The 22,040-nt window shown below is 46.0% G+C and overlaps 1 long non-coding RNA gene across 2 annotated transcripts; it reads left to right on the top strand.

Moving 5' to 3' along the window:
- Positions 1–5,024: 5,024 nt before the first annotated feature.
- Positions 5,025–21,512, top strand: LOC134895118 (uncharacterized). Of its 2 annotated transcripts, none has more exons than XR_010171884.1 (4): positions 5,025–5,321; positions 5,706–5,859; positions 15,481–15,684; positions 20,488–21,512. It is a non-coding gene; the product is annotated as an uncharacterized LOC134895118 (long non-coding RNA). The 2 variants fall into 2 exon arrangements; XR_010171878.1 differs by having other exon boundaries at positions 5,031–5,321; positions 5,792–5,859.
- Positions 21,513–22,040: the final 528 nt, after the last annotated feature.

Here is a 22,040-nt window from a genome sequence, read left to right as displayed (position 1 = left end):
GACCTTAGTGACCTGCAGAAGTCGGCCTCCCACCCTGGTTTTGGCCTTGGGCTTAATGGCTTTGGGAGCATGAGATTGTCTTGGGCATGCCTGACCTTTTGCTTTCCCTTGAGGTCGAAAGGAACGAAAAGTGGTACCTTTAGCCTTCTGTGCAGAAGGATTAGTATTTGGGAGAAAGGCAATCTTAGCAGCCGCCAATTCAGGCACAATTTTATTTAGGTCATCCCCAAACAAAATGTCCCCCTTAAAGGGGAGTACCTCCAAGGTCTTTTTGCAGTCTAGATCCACCTTCCATGACCTCAACTACAGAATACGGTGAGCCAGGACAGACGTAGTCGACGCCTTGGCTGCCAACACACCTGCCTCAGAGGACCCTCCTGAATGTAATAAGCGGAGATAATAATGTGAGACAGGTATTGTCTGGCATTGTCAGATATATCCTCGGGCACCTCTTCCTCTAATGCCTGAACCCATGTTTCAATTCCTTTTGCAGCCCAAGAGGCCGCAATAGTGGGTCTATGTACAGCACCTGTAAGGGAGTAAATAGATTTCAGGCATCCCTCCACATGCTTATCTGTCGGTTCCGTCAGTGAAGTGACAGTGGTGAAAGGCAGAGTGACATGAGAATCCACCGGTGGTGAATTTTCCCACTTGTTACATAACTCTGCAGGGAGAGGATAGCCCGTTTAGACAGAGGGAATTTCTTCCCTGGATTAGACCAGGGCTCTTGCCTGATGTCCACCAAATGGTCAGAATGGGGTAATAGATTTTTGACCACCTTCTGCCATTTAAACATATCAGTTTACTTAGACACAGTAGTGGAATCCTCATCATCAGTGATTTGTAGGATTTGCTTAATAGCAACCACAAGGGCAGGGACATCAATTTGCAATGGAGAATCTTCGCCAGAAACATCTGATTCAGTGTTTGCCAGGACAGTATGCTCTCCCATCCTCTTCAGATGAAACATCTGAGAGATTTCTGAATTGTGAGGAGGAAGCAGCCCGCTTAGATGACCCAGAGACACTAGAGTGACCTGGAGTAGATTTTTGTCTGACCAATGAATGATTTAATTGCTGCAACTGGTTAGACAAATTTTCCGCCCAAGGCGGATTAACCATAGGAACAATTTGTGGCTATAATGGCACAGGTGGTCCCATAGGGAGCGTAAGGCATTCCACCAGAGTACCCAGTAGGTTTGTGAACGCAGCCCAGGGTGGCTCCTGATTGGTTACAGGAGCTGCGGACTGACTGGGAGATGTATGATACATAGTACACAGACCATCATACACAGCTTCCCCCTCTGGTAAATCTTTGGAGCATGCTCTGCATGACGCAGGAGCGTCCACAGACGTATTGCCCTTCTTGTTAGACATTGTACACAAATGCAACAACAGAGCAAATTATTACAATAAAACCAGAGTACAATACCTGCAAATAAATCCATTAGTATGTGACTGTAGACACAGTACCCAAACACCAGGGAATAAATCCGGTATTATGTGACTGAGTACACAGTAGAATACACGTAATAGGTAAATACTGTGATGCACTATATATATGACCTTGACGCACCTAGTCCCTTAGGGTACAGAATATGGGGCCTAATCCAGTCCTGATTGCTAGTAAGCAATTTTTGCACTGCTGCGATCAAATAGTCGCCGCCTACAGGGGGAGGGTATTTCAGCTGTGCAAGTGTGCGAACGCATGTGTAGCAGAGCTGTACAAACAGATTTTGTGCAGTCTCTGCGCAGCCCAAGACTTACTCAGCCACTGAGATCACATCAGCCTGTCCGGGACCGGAATTGACTTCAGGAACCCTCCCTGCAAACTTATGGACACACCTGCATTTTTCCAGACACTCCCTGAAAACGGTCAGTTGACACCCACCCTGTCAATCTCCTTGCGATCGCCCGTGGAAACGGATCCATCGCACAAACCCATCGCTGAGCGGTGATCCGCTTTGTACCCGTGCAACGCACCTGCGCATTGCGGTGCATACGCATGCGCAGTCTGGACCTTATCGCCTGCTGTGCGAAAACAGCAGCGATCAGGTCTGAATTAGCCCCATAGTAATAGATATATCTGTGAAACACTGAAAGTGAAACCACATAGCTGATATGGGCACACACAGTCACAGGCAATGCAGATAATTATTATGACAATAAAACTGCACTGGACTAGTATATGTACAGATAGCCGCAACTATGCTTATAAAATGGCACACAGCATCTCAGTCAGGGAGTGAGGGGAGTGTGAGGCAGCTCCAGGGAAGGAAAATCTGCAGTAGATGTTGCATACCCTCCAACATTTGAAACATAAAAATCAGTACAAATGCGGAAAAGGGGCGTGGGCACTGGTAAAGGGCTTTTCCTATACTTTCAATGGAAGTTAGGAGAGCCAAAAATCGGTACAGACCATTAAAAAAAGGTACTGTACCTACTAAAAAGGTACAGTTGGAGGGTATGATGTCGTCCCTGGGCCAGGGAGAGGCTACAGTTCAAGCACCAGCTCCCTTACGCTGGGCTTCCACCTCAGGTACTAGTGAGCCTTATTAAATGGGGCATTAGTACACCCGACTTGTGCTCTATTGCCCTGGTGGTCTAGTGCTGTCCCTGCTCGGTGACAGTGTCCATGCCAGCACCGCAACACGTCTCCCTAGATCACGGACGGAACGCGATTTAATGGCAGGTCCCACCTGGGGGACCCCCTCCCCGAAGCAGCCACGCGACTGCGACCGGATGCCTAAAGCTGGAGTGTCTCCGCCGCAAGTGCCCGGGAACTAAGCCAGCAGGAATATGCGACGCCGCTTGGGAGGTGATGGAGCTGCAGCGCTGAAGTGTCACCATGACATACAACACTGACAGCCCAGTTTTTAAGAAATTTTCTGTCAGAAAAAGCGTTTTCAGGGTTGCCCAGTGCAGCCCACCTGTTAAGTGACCTGCTGCTGCAGACATAAACTGAAACTGAGCTCACAGTGCCTGGAGGCGGGGTTATTGAGGCATACCCTCCAACTGTACCTTTTTGGGAGGTACAGTAACTTTTTTTATGGCTCTCCAAACTTCCATTGAAAGTATAGGAAAAGATGTGTGGCCACGCCCCTTTACCCATGGCCATGCCCCCTTTCCTAATTTGTACAGATTTTTATGTTTAAAATGTTGGCCGGTATATAGAGAAGGCCCCAATGCATCCTGGGTCAGCCTAAAGCTTTAACCTGTTGGTGCCTCTGGATTAAGATCCACTCTACCCCGATGTTTCCCTGTGGAAACCAATGTAACCCGCTGCAGAAAATAGTACTTTAAGCACCTGGCCACATGTGCTGGGCTAAGGGGAAGAGGTATAGCTGCTGCTGCCAGGTAAGGGAGGGGGACTACTTGGGCCTAGGTTGTGCCCCTCCATCAAGCCTGGGCCCGAGTAAAAAGTACCTGCTCCCCCCCTCCTCTTGGGTGTAGATTGTAGATGAATAGACAGAGAAGAGGGCAGTGACTTGGATGAAGGGGTTGGATGTCGGGCAGGTTTAGGAGGGAGAATCTAGAAAAACAGAGTCACTCTAGTGTACAGTGACAGGTAGATGATAAGAAGAGGAGGGGCCCCATCCACTCCTCATGCCGGACTGCCTTGTCTTTTTTTGCGGCCTGCAGTATACTTTAATGAGTCAGTTTGACTTATTATACTCCTTGTGTAGTGACACCTCCTGCCATAGACACTCCCTGTACAGTGGCATCTCTTGACGTTTGTACTTCCTTTACAGTGGCACATCCTGCAATATACACTCCCTATATAATGGCACCTCTTGACATACAGTATATACTCATTATACAGTGGAACCTCCTGCCAATACACTTCCTGTACAGTGGCACTTCCAGCAACTTACAGTCTACAGACCCTGTACATTGGCACCTCCTGACATCTATACTCCCTGTACAATGGCACCTATTGTATAGTATCCTGCCATATAGTATCCTGCCATATACATTTCCTGTATAGTGACTTCTCATTTTTAGTGGCACCTCCTGCCATATATACTCCTTGTACCATACCGCCCAACCTTCTAAAGTTGGGAGGAGGGATTCAGGCCCGAAATTAGGGGTCATGGCCTCACGGGTAGAAGGCCTGGGCTAGCGGGAAGTGCTACAGCCGTGGGCCTCAGCCCATTTTTGTTGCTGTGGGGACATGCCCAGCGCTCTGTGAGCTGTTAGCATGGGTATAGTATGGTATACCGGCAGCTGGGATTCCGGCGGCCAGCATACCGGCGCCGGGATCCCGTCCGGCGGCATACCAACAGCTGCGGGCTCGCTGTGCTCACCACACTGCGGGTACGGTGGCGCGTTACACGCGCTGCGCTCTTTCTTCTCCATCCAGGGGGGTCATGAACCCCCAAGAGGGAGAATAGTTGTCGGTATACCGTGCGCCGGGATTCCGGCGCCGGTATACTGAGCACCGGGATCCCAACAGCCGGCATACTGAATACCACCCGCTAGCATACCCCCTGTACATCTCTCCCAGTGAATAGATGCGTCTATCACCACTGCTCAGCCTCCACACTTACATTAAGGGTTCAGAAGAAATACTTTAACCCTTAACAACCAACGTCCTCTTAAGCACCCAATGGGAAAGGGTCTCCTGCACACAAAATGTTCCTACACTACTGAACTTTCATTTTCCTTCAGTGTACAGTATGTAGCGGTGCAAAACATCTAAAACTGTTTAAACCATTGGGTGCAACTAAGCTATAAAAAAAAATGTGTGAAAAGCTGGACTTCTCAGTTCTCACATATTTCTGCTTGCCATTCTGAGGGAGGTGAGCAGAAATAATGGAAGCCCGCGGGTATTCGTGCCTGAATAGAGCAATAATTGACTTGCTCTGTCTTGACTTGCTCCCCAAAAAATGTTATTCCCCCCAGAGAGTTAGGGAAACCACCACTATTTCAGGGAGTTAGCAAATATGTAATAACTAAAAAGGTCCTGTCAGGTTATACCAACAAGTAGCTATTTAGCTAGAGGGGAGGAATTTGGGAGTGCCTGGACACAACTGAGCCAGCTGTCTGAACTTAGTGTCTTTGTAAATGCTAACTAGCATAAAACATATACCATCTTATAACATCTCATAGCCAAGGCATCATAGCATAGTCATCATGCAATAACACACGCCCCAAACTGATACTGCAGCACCTCTCCTGTCCTGACACGACTGGAAACTTGGAAAGAAGCCTCATATTGTGATGTAAGGAAGTGATATCTGAGGAAATGAGGAGTACAGGATACAGCTCTGAATCTCTGCACTTATGCATCCGCTAAATCCTACCTGCAACTCCTAAACCGTGAGTCTACTACAAAATGATTATTGCAATGTAAACCCTTTAACTCTTCTACCTTGATATTTCTTCATGCATCACTAAACATTTACTGTATCATTATTACACTATAGCTCAAATGCCCTTTGCGGCATTGTACCAAATACTACAATAAAAAGAACTATCCTTAAACTTTTCTCTTGTACTCAGTTGGCACAAGGGGTAAGATGTATAAGCAGAATGCAATTTGTATCCTCTTTTTCTGTTTATCTTCATAAAAGCATCTTATTTGAGACTGTGACGACTCCTATTCTTCCGCTCTTGTTTTATCACATCCTTGTCAATTAGTGTATTCTGTAATATATCCCATGTGTACTGTCCCTCTCTCTTTACATTATGTTCTGCATCTAGACATTGTCCTGCAGTTCCTGACCATGCTTCCTGAATCGTCCTTTGTGATATCTGTAGTGTCCGTTTGCTTTCTCTACACCTTCCAGGACTTTCCTTTTCTTTTCCTTTGAAACAACTATTCATCTACAGCCAAGAGAGACCTCCCGTTTATCAGGTTAGTCGTATAATACACGTTTTCTTAAACATTCTAGGCAAATATATCAGAACCATTTATACAGTTTATAGACATGCAAATATAATTAGCATACCTATCAAAGAAGAAAAAAGAATGAATGAACAGTGTACATGTGTACTGCTAGTAGACATACACCCAGAGTAATTCTCTGCAGAATACCCTGGCAGGAGGTATTCAAATAATTAGAGTAGATAAACTGAGCCTGTGCATATATACATAGTATATACCTAGAATGTCACTACAGAATAGATGGCACAATCGACAGAAGAGGCTGCTGGAGCTATAATCAAGATGAGGTGCAACTTCTCCTTTCTGTCTTACTTAAAAAGGACAGTTCACTTTTGTTACATGAATGCGAGAGGAAGAGGGTTTCTTAGATCACTCAGACACCCTATGCCAATTCAATGCAGTATTAATAGGTATATCCACAGTAAAGGTGCATACACACTGGGCGCTTTCCCCCCCTGCCCAGCGATGTCAGCGGGGGTGAAGGGCTTTCCATAGTAGGACGCTACGGAAAGCCATTCACCCCGCCGTTCATTTACTGGTACTACCAGCAGATGAACGGCGGCCGCCGGCGATGAAGCGTGAGCGCGCATCAGTGCTCATCATTTGGGCATACACACTGGGCGGCTTTGAGCTGAAAGCTGCTCAACACACCAAAAGTGAGCTGCTTTCAGCTCAAAATCGCCCAGTGTGTATGGCCCTTAAGACTGAGTACACACTAGAATGATATTGACATGATTTGTTATACTAGAATGACAAATGGTGCATATCTTCTAGTGTGTATGCTCAATTGCAAGCACCCAAGGGTCACATAAGACCGCTTCCCATTGGCGTATATCTAAAATGGGTGCGGTGTGCGGGGCACATGGGTCCAGGGGGGCCCACCCCACACACACTGCTCCCATTTGTTTAATACTTACCTCTATGGAGTACCCCGTCGGAGCCATCCCTTCTTGGCAGCGCAATAGAGTCTAAACACTAGGGGGAACAAACTCTATTGTGCATGCTGCAAACTCTGCAAAGATAGCACAGCGTCCATTTTTCTGGAGTTTCGCGCATGCGCATTAGGAAAATCTTCTGGAAAATGGCCGCCGCACCGTGTTCCCGGAGGTTTGCGCATGCGCAATAGAGTCTGTGCTCAGACTCTATTGCTGCTGCGGAGAAGGATGGCACCGCCGGGGTACTCCAGAGAGGTAAGTATTAAAACTTGTGCATCAGTCAGAGAGGAGGGGGCCCCTGAATCTTCCGGTTAGCTGTGCTGCACGGTCAATCAGACAATGTCATAGTGTATATGATACACTACTGAATCTCATTTATTACATCCACAGTGTATACTGCCGATTAGCTGCAGGGTAAACTAAATGAATATGCCCCTTAATATTAGCAGGCCCTCCTACAAAATATTTTCTCTAACGTCCTAAGTGGATGCTGGGGACTCCGTAAGGACCATGGGGAATAGCGGCTCCGCAGGAGACTGGGCACATCTAAAGAAAGCTTTAGGACTAACTGGTGTGCACTGGCTCCTCCCCCTATGACCCTCCTCCAAGCCTCAGTTAGATTTCTGTGCCCGACGAGAAGGGTGCACACTAGGGGCTCTCCTGAGCTTCTTAGTGAAAGTTTTAGTTTAGGTTTGTTATTTTCAGTGAGACCTGCTGGCAACAGGCTCACTGCATCGAGGGACTAAGGGGAGAAGAAGCGAACTCACCTGAGTGCAGAGTGGATTGGGCTTCTTGGCTACTGGACATTAGCTCCAGAGGGACGATCACAGGCCCAGCCTGGATGGGTCCCGGAACCGCGCCGCCGGCCCCCTTACAGAGCCAGAAGAGCGAAGAGGTCCGGAAAAATCGGCGGCAGAAGACGTTCCTGTCTTCAATAAGGTAGCGCACAGCACTGCAGCTGTGCGCCATTGCTCTCAGCACACTTCATACTCCGGTCACTGAGGGTGCAGGGCGCTGGGGGGGGCGCCCTGAGACGCAATAAAACATGATAAAAATACCTTACATGGCAAAAAATACATCACATATAGCTCCTGGGCTATATGGATGCATTTAACCCCTGCCAGAATATACAGAAAAACGGGAGATAAGGCCGCCGAAAAGGGGGCGGAGCCTATCTCCTCAGCACACTGGCGCCATTTTCCCTCACAGCTCAGTTGGAGGGAAGCTCCCTGGCTCTTCCCTGCAGTCACTACACTACAGAAAGGGTTAAAAAAAGAGAGGGGGGCACTAATTAGGCGCAGTATTAAAACATACAGCAGCTATAAGGGGAAAAACACTTATATAAGGTTATCCCTGTATATATATATAGCGCTCTGGTGTGTGCTGGCATACTCTCCCTCTGTCTCCCCAAAGGGCTAGTGGGGTCCTGTCCTCTATCAGAGCATTCCCTGTGTGTGTGCTGTGTGTCGGTACGTTTGTGTCGACATGTATGAGGAGAAAAATGATGTGGAGACGGAGCAGAGTGTCTGTAACAGTGATGTCACCACCTAGGGGGTCGACACCTGAGTGGATGTACTGTTGAAAATTACGTGACAGTGTCAGCTCTGTATAAAAAAACAGTGGTTGACATGAGACAGCCGGCTACTCAGCTTGTGCCTGTCCAGACGTCTCATAGGCCGTCAGGGGCTCTAAAGCGCCCGTTACCTCAGATGGCAGATACAGACGCCGACACGGATACTGACTCCTGTGTCGACGGTGAAGAGACAACCGTGATTTCCAGTAGGGCCACACGTTACATGATTGAGACAATGGAAAATGTTTTATACATTTCTGATAATACGAGTACCACCAAAAAGGGGTATTATGTTCGGTGAGGGAAAAACTACCTGTAGTTTTCCTGAATCTGAGAAATAAAATGAGGTGTGTGATGATGCGTGGGTTTCCCCCCGATAACAATTGATAATTTCTTAAAAAGTATTGGCTGTATACCCTTTCCCGCCAGAGGTTAGGGTGCGTTGGGAAACACCCCCTAGGGGGGATAAGGCGCTCACACGCTTGTAAGAACAAGGGCTCTACCCTCTCATGAAATGGCCGCCCTTAAGGATCCTGCTGATAGAAAGCAGGAGGGTATCCAAAAATGTATTCACACACATACTGGTGTTATACTGCGACCAGCAATCGCCTCAGCCTGGAGGTGCAGTGCTGGGTTGGCATGGTCGGATTCCCTGACTGGAAATATTGATATCCTAGATAAGGATAGTATATTATTGCCTATAGAGCATTTAAAAGATGCATTTCTATATATGCATGATGCACAGCGGAATATTTGCCGACTGGCATCAAGTATAAGTGCGTTGTCCAATTCTACCAGTAAAATGGTCAGGTGATGCGGATTCCAAACGGCATTTGGAAGTATTGCCTTTGAAAGGGGACATTTGGGGTCGGTCTTTTAGACCTGGTGGCCACGGCAACAACTGGGAAATCCACGTTTGTACCCCAGGTCGCCTCTCAAAATAAGACGCCGTATTATCAGGCGCAGTCCTTTGTTGGCAAGCGGACAAAAGGTTCCTCTTTTCTGCTCGTGACAGAGGGAGAGGAAAAAGGCTGAAGAGATTACCCAGTTCCCAGGAACAGAAATCCTTTCCCGCCTCTGCAAAAGCCCTCAGTATGACGCTAGGGCCTTACAAGCTCAGGCACGGTGGGGGCCCGTTCTCAATGAATTTCAGTGCGCAGTGGGCTCACTCGCAAGTAGACCCCTGGATCCTTCAGGTAATATCTCAAGGGTACATATTGAAATTCGAGACGTCTCCCCCTCGCCGTTTCCAAAAGTCGGCTTTACCGACGTCTCCCTCTGACAGGGAGGCAGTTTTGGAAGCCATTCACAAGCTGTATTCCCAGCAGGTGATAATCAAGGTACCCCTCCTGCAACAGGGAACGGGGTATTATTCCACACTATTGTGGTACCGAAGCCAGACGGCCCGGTGAGACCGATTCTAAATCTAAAATCTAAAATCTTTGAACACTTACATACAGAGGTTCAAATTCAAGATTGAGTCACTCAGAGCAGTGATTGCGAACCTGGAAGAAGGGGACTACATGATGTCTCGGGACATCAAGGATGCTTACCTTCATGTCAAAATTTACCCTTCTCACCAAGGGTACCTCAGGTTATGGTACAGAACTGTCACTATCAGTTCAGACGCTGCCGTAGGGATGGTCCACGGCACCCCGGGTCTTTACCAAGGTAATGGCCGAAATGATATCCCTTCGAAGGAAGGGAATTTTAGTTATCCCTTACTTGGACGATTCCCTGATAAGGGTAAGATCCAGGGAATAGTTGGAAGTCGGTGTAGCACTATCTCAGGTAGTGTTGCGGCAGCACGATTGGATTCTCAATATTCCAAAATCGCAGCTGGTTCCGACGACTTGTCTTCTGTTTCCTAGGGATGTTCCTGGACACAGTCCAGAAAAAAGGTGTTTCTCCCGGAAGAGAAAGCCAGGGAGTTATCCGAGCTAGTCAGGAACCTCCTAAAACCGAACCAAGTCTCAGTGCATCAATGCACAAGGGTTCTGGGTAAAAATGGTGGCTTCCTACGAAGCAATCCCATTCGTTAGATTCCACGCATAAATATCCTGAAGCTAAGGGCCATTTACAATGCTCTAAGCTTAGCAAGACCTCTGCTTCAAGGTCAGCCGGTGTTGATCCAGTCGGACAACATCATGGCAGTCACCCACGTAAACAGACAGGGTGGCACAAGAAGCAGGAGGGCAATGGCAGAAGCTGCAGGGATTCTTCGCTGGGCGGAAAATCATGTGATAGCACTGTCAACAGTATTCATTCCGGGAGTGGACAACTGGGAAGCAGACTTCCTCAGCACGACCTCCACCCGGGAGAGTGGGGACTTCACCCAGAAGTCGTCCACATGATTAAAAAACTCGACAGGTATTGCGCCAGGTCAAGAGACCCTCAGGCAATAGTTGTAGACGCTCTGGTAACACCGTGGGTGTACCAGTCAGTGTATGTGTTCCCTCCTCTGCCTCTCATACCCAAGGTACTGAGATTGATAAGATGGAGAGGAGAAAGCACTATATTCGTGGCTCCGGATTGGCCAAGAAGGACTTGGTAACCGGAACTTCAAGAGATGCTCACGGAGGATCCGTGGCCTCTACCTCTAAGAAGGGACCTGCTCCAGCAAGGACCCTGTCTGTTCCAAGACTTACCGCGGCTGCGTTTGACGGCATGGCGGTTGAACGCCGGATCCTGAAGGAAAAAAGGCATTCCGGATGAAGTCATCCCTATCCTGATCAAAGCCAGGAAGGATGTAACCGCAAAAACATTATCACCGCAATTGGCGAAAATATGTTGCGTGGTGCGAGGCCAGTAAGGCCCGACGGAGGAAATTCAACTGGGTCGATTCCTACATTTCCTGCAAACAGGAGTGTCTATGGGCCTGAAATTGGGGTCCATTAAGGTTCAAATTTTCGGCCCTGTCAATTTTCTTCCAAAAAGAACTAGCTTCAGTCCCTGAAGTTCAGACATTTGTAAAAGGGGTACTGCATATACAGCCTCCTTTTGTGCCTCCAGTGGCACTTTGGGATCTCAATGTAGTTTTGGGTTCCAAAAGTCACATTGGTTTGAACCACTTAAATCTGTGGAGTTAAAATATCTCACATGGAAAGTGGTCATGCTGTTGGCCCTGGCCTGGGCCAGGCGCGTGTCAGAATTGGCGGCTTTATCCTGAAAAAGCCCTTATCTGATTTTCCATTCGGACAGGGCGGAATTGAGGACTCGTCCTCAGTTTCTCCCCAAGGTGGTTTCAGCGTCTCACCTGAACCAGCCTATTGGTGGTGCCTGCGGCTACTAGGGACTTGGAGGCCTCCAAGTTGCTAGACGTTGTCAGTGCCCTGAAAATATATGTTTCCAGGACGGCTGGAGTCAGGAAATCTGACTCGCTGTTTATCCTGTGTGCACCCAACAAGCTGGGTGCTCCTGCTTCTAAGCAGACTATTGCTCGTTGGATTTGTAGTACAATTCAGCTTGCACATTCTGTGGCAGGCCTGCCACAGCCAAAAATCTGTAAATGCCCACTCCACAAGGAAGGTGGGCTCATCTTGGGCGGCTGCCCGAGGGGTCTCGGCTTTACAACTTTGCCGAGCAGCTACTTGGTCAGGAGCAAATACGTTTGTAAAATTCTACAAAATTGATATCCTGGCTGAGGAGGACCTGGAGTTCTCTCATTTGGTGCTGCAGAGTCATCCGCACTCTCCCGCCCGTTTGGGAGCTTTGGTATAATCCCCATGGTCCTTACGGAGTCCCCAGCATCCACTTAGGACGTTAGAGAAAATAAGAATTTACTTACCGATAATTCTATTTCTCATAGTCCGTAGTGGATGCTGGGCGCCCATCCCAAGTGCGGATTGTCTGCAATACTTGTACATAGTTATTGTTACAAAAATCAGGTTATTATTGTTGTGAGCCATCTTTCAGAGGCTCCTCTGTTATCATGCTGTTAACTGGGTTCAGATCACAGGTTATACGGTGTGATTGGTGTGGCTGGTATGAGTCTTACCCGGGATTCAAAATCCTTCCTTATTGTGTACGCTCGTCCGGGCACAGTATCCTAACTGAGGCTTGGAGGAGGGTCATAGAGGAGGAGCCAGTGCACACCAGTTAGTCCTAAAGCTTTCTTTAGATGTGCCCAGTCTCCTGCGGAGCCGCTATTCCCCATGGTCCTTACGGAGTCCCCAGCATCCACTACGGACTATGAGAAATAGAATTATCGGTAAGTAAATTCTTATTTTTTCCGGGGGGATATCTCACAAATAGTTCTTAATAAATATGCCCCATAGACAGAAATCTGGCATAACAGAAGGTCAGAGCATTGATTTAATGTTATATTTATATTTTATCTATGCCCAGTGGTGCAAGTATGCATGTATGCTCTGGTACGGAGTACCCTTAAGATTTTGGCAGCAGGTACGCAGTACCGCCCACTGCACACTTTGCACCTGTGACTGCCATTACCACAATTATAATGCGCTGCCGAGCAACAAGACCATGGTGTTCACCAACATGACGGCGCCTCCCACTTTGTCAGGGCTACAGGGAGCACGATGGTGATGTCATGAGATCACATCACGATTCCTCTCCGGCGGCTGGCACGAAGAGAGGAGCCTGGGGACTGGGAGGAGTGCCTTTTTCCATGCATCGGTACTGAGCAGCTTTTGTTCTTCACAAGTCTATTATTATGGGGGCATTACTATATATTTCTATAATAATGTGGACACTATTATGGGGCATTACTATATATTTCTATTGTAATGTGGACACTACTATATATTTCTATTATTATGGGGGCATTACTATATATTTCTATTGTAATGTGGACACTACTATATATTTCTATTATTATGGGGACATTACTATATATTTCTATTGTAATGTGGACACTATTATATTTTTCTATTATTATGGGGACATTACTATATATTTCTATTGTAATGTGGACACTACTATATATTTCTATTATTATGGGGCATAACTATATCATTCTATTGTAATGTGGACACTACTATATATTTCTATTATTATGGGGACATTACTATATATTTCTATTGTAATGTGGACACTACTATATATTTCTATTATTATGGGGACATTACTATATATTTCTATTGTAATGTGGACACTATTATATATTTCTATTATTATGGGGCATAACTATATCATTCTATTGTAATGTGGACACTACTATATATTTCTATTATTATGGGGCATTACTATATCATTCTATTGTAATGAGGACACTACTATATATTTCTATTATTATGGGGCATAACTATATCATTCTATTGTAATGTGGACACTACTATATATTTCTATTATTATGGGGCATTACTATATCATTCTATTGTAATGTGGACACTACTATATATTTCTATTATTATGGGGGCATTACTATATATTTCTTTTGTAATGTGGGATACTACTATATATTTCTATTATACCGGTGCAATAATACAGTATATATTCCTGTTATATAATGGGAGCATTACTATGTATTTTTTATTAAATTGAGGGCATTACAATATATTTCTATTATACTGGGGACACTACAATATATTTCTAGTATACTGGGGTTATAACTGTATATTTCTATTATAGTGGAGGCAGTTCTATATATTTCTAGCCCTGCCTCCAGAGTGCAAAGAAAAGGGACTGTGCTGTGTGGCCACACCCTTAGTGTAATGTAGCCACTCCCCCTAGTGTCATGTGGTCATGCCCCCTCATGACACGTGACCATGTCCATTTTTCGGCACACTCAGTACCACTAAGAAAATATTTCTACTTGCACCACTGTCTATGCCTTGCAAAGAGAACTTGTATATGTCACCTATGCTTAACAACCCCCGATCAAACTGTCAGTGGTCCTGGGTAAAGGTAGCATCAGCATGAAGCTTAAATCTAGTTTAGGCAGTTTCTGTTTGAAACATAATGGAGGTAGGAAAGGTTGGTGAATAAAATCAGTTTCACAGGAGTGTCTCACCACTGCTCTGTAATATGTGGGTATAGTATGTGTTGCCGGCGGTCGGGCTCCCGGCAACTAGCATACTGGCGCCGGAATCCTGACCGCCGGCATACCGACAGCTGGGTGAGTGCAAATGAGCCCCTTGCGGCCTCGCTGTGCTCGCCACGCTGCGGGCACGGTGGTGCGCTACGCTATCTATTCTACCTCCTGGGGGGTCGTGGACCCCCAAGAGGGAGAAAAGTTGTCGGTATGCCGGCGGTCGGGATTCCAGAACAGGGGGCATGACCAGCAGCTCTCTGAGCGCTGTTCATGCCCCCATAATGATGAAAACGGGGGCGTGGCTTGCGATTGCGGCACTTGCCACAAGGCCACATCCCTTTCCAATAGACTATGCCCCTAATTTCGGACGCGCGCTGAAATTGGGAGGTATGCGCTTGCACCTCTCCTTGGAGCCATTTTGTGGCCAAAAATGCAAAACTGACAAATTTCTCAAGCTCCAAAAAGCTAAGCTAAATTTCTCAGCCCCCAAAGAAACATAAGGGGACTTCTCTGGGGATGGAAACTAGAGGGCCTGCAGCAGACAGCGGAGATATCGCCTGCAGTACCTTCTCAATCCATAGTATGGTAACAATGTACATTTTTGGAGGATTTTTGAAAGAATTTTTACAAAAATTGTTTAATAAATAAGCCCATTAGAAATATATTCATCAGCTTCCTCTATGCATTGCCATCTTTTATATTCTGTTCATGATGCTGTCCACAAAATTAATGCTCTCCTAAAAAGGGCCTGCTTATGTATCTGAGCTGTACAGGATAAAAAAAAATAAAGCTTAAAAAAAAAAAAAAAAAAAAAAGGAGTAATTCTCGGCACATCATCTCAGACACAAATTATTATCAGTGCAAATTGTAAATGGGACATGCATATTATACTTATAGTAATAACATAGTAAGCCACTGTTAAGGTTAGGTAGATAAATTTTCTCCTGCCATAGCTAATACACAGACCTACACAGAAGCTTTAGCTTGTGACAGACTGCAGACAGATTACACCAAAGAAAGTGCACTTAGAAACAAACATGGGTGTGAGTTAAATTCCCTAAAATGTTCTGGCTCATTTTTACCCTTAGGACGGGCCAATAACCCTATGTGCAGTGTTCAAGTTCAACTATTAATATAAAATTCAGAACAACAGGATTAACGAGGCTCCCACACCCATATACACCGAGTGAGGTGTGATGTAAGATTCAGCTGGGAGAAGCCTTTGAAAGTCCCAGGAGTGAAGAATGAGTAGCTGCAGTTGTCTGCGCCCAGAGACTGACTCAGAGGATGAGGTGAGTGATCTCTGTCAATTTAATCACAAGAATTCAAAGTAAGCTACTGTTAGCCCACATGAGTGCACACTTATTGGAGGGAGTGTGAGCACATAACCATGGGGGTCATTCCGAGCTGTTCGCTCGCTAGCAGATTTTAGCAGCATTGCACACGCTAGGCCGCCGCCCTCTGGGAGTGTATCTTAGCATAGCATTTTTGCGAACGAAAGATCAGCAGAATTGTGAATAGAAATTTCTTAGCAGTTTCTGAGTAGGTCGAGACTTACTCCTACATTGCGATCAGCTCAGCCCGTTTCGTTCCTGGTTTGACGTCACAAACACGCCCTGCGTTCGGCCAGCCACTCCCCCGTTTCTCCAGACACTCCCGCGTTTTATCCTGGCACGCCTGCGTTTTTCCGCACACTCCCAGAAAACGGCCAGTTTCCGCCCAGAAATACCCACTTCCTGTCAATCACACTCCGATCACTTCAACAATGGAAATTCTTTGTTCGGACATGAGTAAATCTACTAAGTTTTGAGCTAAAATACGCATTTTCGCCTTAATCGCTCTGATGCGAAAATCGGCAACGAGCGACCAACTCGGAATGACCCCCCCATGTGTGAACACCCTGCAGGTCTATGTACCTCACAGACACAATAGAAATCTAATGACACTGCGACAAATATCCTGAGGACAAAATACTATTCCACAGTCATACAATAATAATGAGTCCAGTACGTAAGGAAAGAAGATTCCCAAGGCCTGATTCTGACTTGCATGCAATGCTGATAATTGCGCAAATGCTCAATGCTTTTAACCTGCGCATGCGTCTAAGTAGCTGAAAAGTTGCACACCCCAAGCATCTCATGGTGTGTACACAATTTTGATTAAGACATACAGTCTCAGAAAAGTCTTGTAAATGTACTGGGCATTACTGGGCAGCAAGTGAGAGGTAGATATACAGTTGCACCGACTTATGGGCGTGTTATAGGAGCGTTGCATAACTGGTTACAAATTCAGACGTTTAGTGCGCACATTGGAGCCATTGGAGAATCTGCACCTAGCTTGGGGCAGGTGAAAGTTTTCATGGTGCCTCCGATGTTAGTGTCTAAAGACATACAAAGTGGAGGTCTTAGTCCTTGACCATTCAGATGCACACTTGTACGCAGGGCTGTTTCTAGCTAATTTGGCTCACAGTGCAAACTCAAAAATAATACCCCCCCCCCCCCAATAGTCATGGGGTGGGTGGAAAACGTGTCTGCGCGCCAGAAAGAGGGGCGTGGTCTTGTTGAAGTGGGCGTAGTCTTGCTAAAATGGGCGTGGTCTTGAAGGGAAATACTACCTTAACCATATTATACCCCAAACAGTAATGCCACTAGCACCATATTATGTCCCACACTGTAAAACCCCTTGAACCACATTAAGCCCCACACAGTAATACCCCTTGCACCTTACTACACCCAACACAGTAATGCCCCTTGCACCAAAGTATGCCCCACACTGCAATGCCCCCTGCACCATGCCTCACTTACCAATCGGCACTGTACCTGGTCCTGCTCATTGTCAGGGGTTGTTTCATGCTGCTGCTGCTGCTGATAGCGGCCGCCGCCGCCGCAGGGACGTGCAGTGAGCTAAATTGCTCAGGAGGCACTGGCTAGTTCCAGAGCCAGATTTACATGCAATATATGAGCCAAAACGTACATGTGGGCATTATACACAGGTGCAGCAGTATAAACTCCTGGAAATTTGGTGAGTTTTGATCAGAGATGTGCTGAAAAGTTAGCCAGGTGAGGCACTGCCTCACCTGCCATAGACTTTTTACTCCAGAGTTTTGGCTATAAAAATTATTAGAATAATATAAAGAAGATATTTTAAACATATTCTTTATATTTTTCATATACTTTATATAGTCAAAACTCTGGCACAAACGTTAGTATGACAGGAAAGGCTCTGCCTCACCTGCCTCACCCCACCGCACGCCAGACAGATAGCCATACCTGCTCCCTCCCCTGCCGCCCCCACTGCCACCACCACAGCCACATTCCCAACACTTCTGTGCCATTGCCTGTCTCCTCCCTCCCTCTGCCAACTCTAGTACCATCAAACCTCTCTTCTCTTAGACGGTGGCCATTTTGGGAGGGACTTTGTCACAGTATTCTATGCGGCCGGCCAGACAGCATAGAATACTGCACACAGTAGCCACGGGCACGTGTGTGAACTCGGGTCACACAGGTGCAGTCGGCCATCACGGTACTGGTAAGTAACACTGATACTTCGGTAACAATGTCAGGGACCACGTGGATAGCTATATTGAAAAATAGGCCCTTAGGGTCCTATTTATCAATATATATAATTTTACCACATTAAAGATTTACCAGATGGCATTAGCTAACAAAGGTAAGCTTGTTAAATAGCCACACATTTCCTACATTATATTCTTCTTCAATATCTGGAAACTGACACTTCCACATGTTTTAAGAGCAGGATTAATTTGGTAAATAGGCCGCTCGCTCTCTGTTGTATGCCATTTTTCACTAGTGCAATTTATAGCCAAGGATGCCTGACCCAGGCTATGTAAGAGAATGAATCCTGACATAAGCGGGCCTATTTATTATTATGGCATAACAACATGGATTTTCATGAGTTATCACTGCAATATTAATATCAGCATTTATCTATAGTGTACCACAAAGATTTGCAGCGGCATACCGAACTGTAACACAAAATGGAAGTGTAATGCAGTGTTAATTACAAAATTACAAGGTATAAACTAATAAAATATTGCCAGAGCTGCTGAGTGCTAATGGTTAAATAGCTAAGAGTATTCTTACTACTTCGCTTAGCGAATATGCATGTGCGGGATCCGGCTTTGCCGCTTACACATGCATTTTGGAATTGGAGCTTCCACTTGTTCTAAAAAAGGTAATCAAAATAAATTCCAATATAAAACATTTGTTTAAAAAATAATAATAGAATTTGGTGGCCTTCCAATGAGAAAAAAAAGCTTTCTTCACAAACAGAAATGTCCATAACGAAAGAAGAATCCTTGTTGACAGATGTTGCCAGAGCTATCTGGCAGTAGCCCTTTATGTATAGGGAGAGGTATCCAGACTATAGATCTACACTAAAAAGGTCTACAGTCAATAGGTCTACCACTAATGGTGGACATGCATTAGGTCAATTTGGTCAAAAGGTCGACATGACAATGGTCGACACACATAAGGTAGACACTTTTTGTTGTTCATTGTTTTCAACTTTTTCATGCTTTGCCATCCACGTGTGAACAGTAACCTGTCCTGAGTGCATCGGTAGCAGAGTGAGGCACCTTGCCCAAAGCTGCAGGGGGACGTGATACACTAATGGGGCTGGTTTATGGCAGAAAAGTGACAAAACGCCCCCCAAAAAAATAAAAATGTGACTACCTTTTCTGTGTCGACCATTTACATGTCGACCTTTTGACCATGTTGACCTAATGCATGTCTACCATTAGTGGTAAACCTATTGACTGTAGACCTTTTTAGTGTAGGTCTAATAATCCACACCCATAGGGAGAATCTCTTTGGCAAAAAACAAAAACAAAACAGTTTTAATGGAGATATTTTCTATCTTTCATAATAAGACCAGAAAGTGATATCTGGCGGCTCTTGTGTGCCCACATACAGTATATCAACAGCAAAACCAAACGTGCTCACTATCTATAAGGGTTCTGTTTGTTAAACTATATGTGCAGCACATTTTATATGTTCAGTGTAACCATTTATTATGAGGATACTGCTCCAAAGCAATGTGACCATGGTAGCTAAAGTGATAATTAGCCTATGGGCTACAATATTGCAATGGGGATACTTCTGATCACCTTGGATACTTTAGGCAATTGGAGCCCATTTCAAAGCAAGAGATGGTTGATAAATGGCACAATGAAATCATTTCTTATAGTCGCGATAAGAAATGGTAATTACCAGGGTAGATTTCACAATATTAATAGATCAGCCCCAAAGTGTGTTTTTCAAAGACAGTGCAATGGATTAAGAATGTTCAAACCAAGGAGGTGAGTCCTACTTGATCGTAGCTGTGCTAGATTTAGCACAGCTACGATCAGGAACACAGACATGCGGGGTGACTCCCAGCACAGGGCTAGCCATGTCAGTCCCTGCCCCGTTGCTGAAGTACAAAAGCATCGCACAGTGGCGATGCTTTTGTACTTCAGGAGTAGCTCCCGGCCAGTGCAGCTTTTGCGTGCTGGCCGGGAGCTACTCATCGCAGCCGTCTGCGTTGGCCGTGACGCCCCCTCCCGCCCAGCGACCGCCTCTGCCTGTTAATCAGGCAGAGGCGATCGCTAGGCAATGACAGCCGCCGGCTGTCAGCCATGCGCCGGCACACTGCGGCGCCAGCACATGCGCAGTTCTGACCTGATCGCTGCGCTTCGAAGAACAGCAGCGAGCATTCAGGTCAGAATGACCCCCCAAGATCTCTCCCTGCTAGCTTGCGTTTGTATTTCCATTTCTTAAACATAGTCATAGGGCAAAATGTAATACATGGCAGCTATGCTGGGGTTTGGTAACCAATGTGATTTGCCACATATTAATATCTGGTTAAAGTTCAAAACTACAGTAATTTCTAAGGGTCATTTGACCATTTAACCTGAATCCAAGGTCAATCCCTGTCGGTTTCCAGACCCTGATGCCCCTGCAATGTCACTTCTGCATGGATATCATGTATAACATGTGTCAGCATTAACATGAAACAGTTGTTAAATTGCGTAATAGTTGTCCCCATTTATATATAATAGAAAGTGACATAAATGTTTGATGTCTCACCAACAGTATAAAGAGAGCACAGAGAAAATACAAAAGGTGCCAGAAGAGGAAGCGGTGGACGAGGTGGATGGAGATGTGATCCTGGCTGCAGCTGTGGTGGCACAAAAATCTCAGAGCAATCAACGAGAACGTGAAAAGGAACGTCAGAAAATAAGGGATCGAGAACGAAAGAGAGAAAATGAAAGACAGAAGGAAAGAGAGAGAAACACGGAGAGAGACAGAGAAAGGAGGAGGCAAAGAGAAAGACAGAGACAAGCTGAGAAACAGAGACAGAGACAAACAGAAAAAGAGAGGAAGAAAAAAAGGAAGTAGGATGACATTTTAGTTTGTGTAGCTCATTCTAGCAACACCTGTGTTACTCCTTATTACACATCATAGCAGATCCACATTCATGCCTATCCATCTTACTATAAAGTCCATAGATAGTCCCTCCCAACCCTAAGGACTTATATAATTAATCATATTACTTAAGTTGCTGAGTGATTGTTGTCCCTTATTGGACAAACCATTTGTATAAAGCCAATTGTACATGCCCCAGTGTAAGTGTGCATGGCAGAGTGCTGTTCTTCCACATTTCTTAGCAGTATAAATATCCCAACTGTCTGGCCTTAAATTGTCTCTTCTTGTCAATCTTGGCACCCATTTGCCCACCTCTGTGACCCTCAGTTAAATGAAATGAGGATCCAGCTCATGCACATTCTCATTGTTCTAGAGGACCCCGTCCATCCTTAGTGTTTCATAAGAGCTCTATGGGTCTCTGCCATGCAGGTATTCTTTAACACTATGGACAGATTGTTGTGTGCTGATGAGAAGCAAAAGAAGCAAGTTGGATAATTTTCTTGTGGGACCTTTTATTTCGGGCACAGAATAGGTTGGGAAGGGCTTAAACAAAAGTGCATGTATTTTGCCGAATATCATTTATGCTTTTAAAAATACCTGTAATCTCTGTAAGATCCACGTTACAGCCTCTCTGTATAGCATCCATATTTCTGTAAAAAACGAATAAAATGTCACTATTATGTTATCTCTTATATATTTGCCCAGATCTGTGATTCTGTGACTCAGTGTATGACTCTGGGCGGAGCTCTAGCAGGGTCTGCCCTATTGAATTACAGATCACTGTGAGCTAGAAACACCCCCCAACCCCCCCTTCCTCCCACAGGTCCACGTCATTACTAGCCCTGGGCCAGATACACAGGCTGCAGCCATATACCGAGGTGGTGACAGCTCCATAAGCGGGGGTTACAGCGTGGCTCCCCCTCCTCTCCCCCCTTCCGCAGGTTACACAGCCACTGGGCCACATACACAGGCTGCAGCCATATGCCGCGCTGCTGACATCACTTTACCTGCGGGTTACAGCGCGGCTCCCCATCCCGTCCACAGGGATGAGGACGGTGGCTGCTGGTGTGGAATGCGGAGGGCGGCAGCAGCTTTACACCGTGCCACTTATATTTGGCACACATCCCAGTGGAACACACAGTGTGCAAGCAGCGACGCGAGGAACGGACGCCGGCCGCAGCCAATGACTTGACTGCGGCGACCGGTGACGTCACGCAGTT

The sequence above is a fragment of the Pseudophryne corroboree genome, chromosome 1, assembly GCF_028390025.1.
Source record: "Pseudophryne corroboree isolate aPseCor3 chromosome 1, aPseCor3.hap2, whole genome shotgun sequence".
NCBI classification, from domain to species: Eukaryota; Metazoa; Chordata; class Amphibia; order Anura; family Myobatrachidae; genus Pseudophryne; species Pseudophryne corroboree.
This window is presented reverse-complemented; position numbering and strand designations above follow the sequence as displayed.